This window comes from Rhinolophus hipposideros (genome assembly GCF_964194185.1).
Source record: "Rhinolophus hipposideros genome assembly, chromosome: X".
Lineage (NCBI taxonomy): Eukaryota > Metazoa > Chordata > Mammalia > Chiroptera > Rhinolophidae > Rhinolophus > Rhinolophus hipposideros.
Genome location: NC_138046.1, coordinates 112,015,794 through 112,021,870, shown reverse-complemented (window position 1 = coordinate 112,021,870; position 6,077 = coordinate 112,015,794).

Here is a 6,077-nt window from a genome sequence, read left to right as displayed (position 1 = left end):
ACAGCAACAGGGCTTTATGTGTACTTTCCATATTGTCATGCAAAATATGAAAAACATGTGTAGTCAAGGTTGCAGATTTAATAAAATTAATAATTTTTAGCACTTCATCAAAGACATTCTTAAGTGAAGCTGGCATTATCTTTTTACCGTGTGGCAGTAAAAAGTACAGTGATTACTAGTATAGTTTAGTCCCATTACCTTGTTTTGTGCTAAGATGTCAGTGGTTTTACCCACCATAGCTTTTGCACCATCATTGCAAATGTCAAATGGTGGAAAAAGCAAATAACACCTTAGTATTATTATGGAAATAGTTCTGACTTCAAGGACCCTCTGAAAGGACCTTGGGAGTCCCTGGGGCCTGTGGACCACATTTTGAGAACCACTGCTCTAAACTTTTGCAAAGGGCCAGCCCTCCCTGGACAAAAAATATAGCTACTGGCACATTTGGGAGGAGAGCCAAGGTCTTTTTCACACAGGGCAATTTGCCTTAATTTTTGGACCCGAGCTGGACTTTTTATTTCTTTGCAGAACTGAAGGCATCTGGCTTGGGAGCATGATTATTCTCCACTCACCTTTAAACTGCCTGAGCTATTACTAAGTCTCTGGCAGTGATATGTTGATTATGTGAATTTAAAGTCCACAGGAGCCAGAGGAATGACATATCAGATTCCCTTAAACGAGAAATAAGATCCAGGAGCCTGGCAGTGGGACATACGGCTCTTACTGCAGCCGACCTTTGGTGTCACTCTGGTGGAATGACTGCTTCTGGGCCAGATGGCAGTGTGACTTAAACGGAGATGTCTCAACCTGTTTCCTAGCAGTAATTGTGCACGTTGATAACTCCTTCGTTGTGCAGTCCATAATTCTTCATTGCTAACCTCATTTAGATTTTTTGTGAGGCAAAACCGAATTCTACTAGGCCTCCATGAGTCCAAGCAATTTCAAAAGGTCCAATTTCTTTTAAATCTCCAAACTCAAGCCTTTTTATATCCAATCGCTCTTATAGGCTGACAGACACTGAATCTTTTGTCTATCGAATGTAAGTCTAACAACTAGTAAGAGCAATGAGATTGAACGACAGAGTCTCTATGCCCGAAAGCAGGTGGATGAATGGAAGCCTATTTAAATTTTGTTTAAAGGCACTAAAGAAGGATCAATGTGTAAAGGCAGCTTCTCAAATGTAGCAAGATAGCTTCTTAAATCTGATGGGGATAAACGGAAGGTCAATACCCTTTATTTTATCAACAATTTCACCAAATAATATTTATTAAGGCCTTTGAGGTCAGGCTTCTCAGCTATAAACAAGCAAATACTCCAGGCAGAGCTATTGGAAGTGCTGAAACAGCAGCTCCTGGGTGTAGGTATCCAGATTGGAAGTTAACATCGCTTGTCTATAGTAAAACCTATTTTCATGACTCAAAAGTTGAACTTAGATTTTATTTCCGAAATAATTTAAAGTAGACCCAATGAGCAACAAAAGCAAATTTAGCCGTCTATGAAAGACAGCTGGCTTTTTTCACTCAGGGTCAACATTCTGTCATATAAGAAATGTCTCAGGTTAGACAGAAAAGCACTGGTTCCAGGAAAGAAAAGAAAATGGGTTACGGATATTATATTTACCTTTGTATTCATGGTCTTTGAATTCCATGCACTTCACTTAAAAAATACTGAACTCTCATAAAAAGCCTGGCAAACAAGTGATTGTAATTGCAAAACAGGAACATTTGCATATATCTTAATGTCATGTTTTAGTTTTTGCTCAGAATTCTGGTTTGCTCTTCATAATAGGGGCAGAACATCCATACTTTTGTAAGAACCACTTTGACTTCTTAAAAAATACAGTTTTTTTTAGGCCAGCAAAATTTCAAATTATATAAATTTAAAAAAACATGTAATGGGAAACCTGGTTTGAAAGAATGAAGTGTGTTGGCCTTAGAGTCTAGGCAGGTTAAGTGTGTCTGGAGCCTCCCTGAGAAGGGCCCATGAGAACCTTATTTGCATGAGGGATGAAGTTGCCTCGTGAGAGTGAAGGAATCCAGAGAGGGTAGCATTGCGGAAATACCAAAAAGGTTCAAGAACTAGGGGAGGGTATCCGAGGTGAGTGGCATTTATGGTCAACTTTAAACCAATTGCCATGAGCTTGTACTGCCTGAGTTCTTCCCAAGAGGCAGTAATTAAGAGCAAGTAAAAACTGAAAGGGTGATTTCAGAAAAATCTCTTTAACACACCGAGAAATGTTAAGTCTGAAGTGCTTTGTAGCCCATGTAATAGAGTGAAAGAGAAAAGGGCAAGGAAGTCTGTTGATCTTGGACTTAGCAGTACCTCCAGTGAGTATTGTTTCTTTGCTAGGGCAACGGTGACTTTGGGCATTGGTATGCACTGGTGTCTTTGGTGACTGTCTGGGCATTATTGTGTTTTCACCATTGGTGTAGCCAAGAATCAACAGCCCAACAGTCACACCAGAGAATAGGAAACCAACATAATTTCCTGTCACCATGTAAAATAATAATTGGACTGGTGATAGTTTTCTGTTCCTATGTTAAACGATTCTGAGAATAAGGAAACTTAACTGTTCCTGGAAATACTTTTTTCTGAAAGATAAAATTATGAGCCAACTAAAAGAGTTTACTTAACAAGAATGTTTCCCATTAATACTTCAGTATTCTTACCTCCTTGTGCCTGCTGATCTATAGCTGTCATGTTATAAAATCTGCCCAATTCATCTTGCAAGACCTGCCCTAAAATTTTCCAGCCCACTCCTGGTAGCCTGCCCTGCTATCCTTCTTCTGAGTCACTATTTAGACTCTGTTAAGATAGCATTTTCCTGTGCTGCTGTAAGTCTAAAAAACTTTTCTTTGATTGATCAATTTTTTTCCTGGTGTTTTCTGGAGAGAATTGACAGTTGATATAGCCAAAAGTGTGAATGTCTGCACATTCAAGAGAGAACCCCCTGAAGTGTAGAGGAGCCACAATTATGGGTGGGGGTGGAGTCAAGTGAATAAATATGGTTTGTTGCTATTTTTGTGGCCCAGTTTCTACTTGCAGGAAGCTAAGACCTGGGGAAATTCAGCCTAAATACCCATAATTATTCTTTAAGCAAGGATAGCAAATGTCTAGACCTGTGAAATTACCATGTACACTACTTTTTACACGATTCTTCCTTGATAAGATAAACAGAGTGTTCCCTTTCTCCAGACAAAGATGATTTTAAATTCATTGTATCATGACAAGATCTTAAAAGTGTGTGTGCACATATGCGAGGTCTGACAATTAAGTTCGTGAACTTGCTGCACCGCTGTTGCTAACCTTTTCTGACATCAGAGGGATTATTCATTATGAATTTGTACCAACTGGACAAACAGTTAACCAAGTTTACGATTTGGAAGTACTGAAAAGGCTGCACGAAAAAGACAACCTGAGCTTTTCGCCAACAATTCATGGCTCTTGCATCATGATAATGCACCAGCTCACACGGCACTGTGTGTGAGGGAGTTTTGAGCCAGTAAACAAATAACTGTATTAGAACACCTGCCCTACTCACCTGATCTGGACCCCAGTGACTTCTTTCTTTACCCAAAGATAAAGGACATACTGAAAGGAAGGCTTTTTGATGACATTCAGGACATCAAAGCTAATCCAACACAGCTCTGATGGCCATTCCAGAAAAAGAGTTCCAAAATTACTTTCAGGGGTGGACTAGGTGCTGGCGTCGGTGCACAGCTTCCCAAGGGGAGTACTTGGAAGGTGACCGTAGTGATATTCAGCAATGAGGTATGTAGCACTTTTTCTAGGATGAGTTTGCTAACTTAATTGTCAGACCTTGTATGTATTCCTGTGTGTGTGTGTGCACGTGTACACACATATCTGCACACACATACATATATACCATCAAGGGATTTAAGGCAGTTTACAAAAATGCAATGGGACAAAAATAAACAAAGCAGTATCAGAAGGCAGTGCTCTATGGGGCCTGCTGGGAGCTTATTCTTTTGGCTGGTGCTGTGCTCCCTTTCCCCATTCCCATCAGTCACTTTTTCTGGTTAAAGGCATGTGAAGATCACTTAGCAACTTCCACACTACTGAAGCTCTTGTCCAAACTCCGAGTATGCCTGGCTTGCTCACCAGAGTAGGGATAGGGCAGGAGAGGAGAAGGAAGCCCTTGGTAGTTAAAACTACACAGATTGTGGAGGGATCTGATCTCAACTCTGCCTCCTGGGCTTGATAAACGTATGCCAACATGGATCCCACAGACACTGATAATAGGTTACCAGGCGCTGAGGGCTCTGGATCCTCAGGTGGCCTTGATGTTCAAAGCCGAATTCCTTTAAAGCTCATTTTCAAGCAAGTGAGCAAAGACAGATCTGTGACTCAAACTGCAAAGACTATGAATGGGATGCCTGCTGGTGAAGAAGAATTTGAAGATAATGAAGAAAGGCAGTATGACTGTAAAAGAGGTGAACTGTTGAGAAAAAAGAAAAAAAATCCCAAATGCCTTTGGGAAAACATTAAGATAAAGATCATAGGTGAAAAGGATGACTCACCAGTTAATTTCTGTGACAAATGTGATTTGCCTGTTAAAATCTATGGGCGAATGAGTCTGTGCAAGCATGCATTTTGCTATGAGGGTGCTAATTTATATGAAAAAAGAAAAACGGAGATAACATGTATCCAGGCTGTAGTACTCCTGTGCTGCAGACTGAGGAGCGCACACGAGGTTCTGTCTTTATGTGTAGCACTGTCCAGGGAGGCAAGGGAACATATTTGTCTCAAAGAAACTTACATGCTCATATCAACCACCATCATAAGAGCTGAAAAACTTGCCACAAGTTCCTTACCAACAACTGAAATCCCTTAAATGCTGCTAGATGAGGACCACATGAGCCATATTCTACCAGAGCAGAACACTGTGATGTCCCCACCTCCTGTGCAGCATGGGCCACACAAGCACTATAAATAGCCACATGAGGACGTCTGTGCTTCTTTAGCAGAATTGTCTCCGGTCCCATATCCTGTAGTCCATCAGGAAAACATTAGTATTCCAACAAGAGAACATAGAAAATTAATGATCGTCCTTCTGGATGACTCAAATTCTGGTGCTAAACAACCATCACTTCCTTCTCACCATCATCTTGAATATCAAAGTCAGCCGGTAGTCTTGCACCCATATCGTGTTACGCCTCCTGAGTACCATGCACCACCCCCATCTCTTGCACCATCAGTGAACTGTCCGATGTCATATTCTCTCCAGGCTGAGGAACTCCTCACGTAATTTGTAGTCAAGTGCCACCTCTACCCATGACTTGTGATCCATTACCAATAACTTCTTGCCCTGGATATAGTATTGGCCAGGTGCCACCTTATATTAACCTTCCTCCTTCAGGATCTCCTCTGTCTCAAAATGGTGGTCCACCTGTAAGTGAATCCCCTTTGAGCAATCAATCCTCTTTACCCTAGTTCACCAATGAACAATAAACTCTGAGCTCTCCATTTACACAACCAGATGATACAAATCCTGGTGTATGGCCTATATCAAAAGGACTTTTACCTCCTCCACCAATACGAGGTCCACATTCCTCGACCCCACTTCCTGGACCACATCATTCTGATCAGACATGATACAGACCAAAGTAACAAGGATAATCGTATTTTGAACTGAAGAGCTGATGAGGACAAAAACCTTTAATATAGTCAACCTTTTAATTAAACTTGGACTGTTTTAGGAAGGAAAAGCACTTCTGACAGAGATAGCTATAAAACACTTAGGATCTCGTCTCTTAAAATGGTTTTAATCCTTGACTTTAGGATTTATTTCAGGTTCTTTACTGTAGTGTGGATAAATAAGTCCGTTGAGCATAGCTGTATTTTAACAACTTTGTTCCCTTAGTGTGGTAAATTGACCCAGAGGTGGCCTTTTGTAATATGAGTTCCTGAAATAAATTTGCATTGTTCCACTTTGAAAATTATTGTTTTTTGTTTAGATTTTTTGTGGTGATATATTTTGTTAACTTGTATAAAAGGATTAAGGTTCAATATGGTTGTCAAAATGATATTTCTATGTGAATTTAAGTACAGTCACA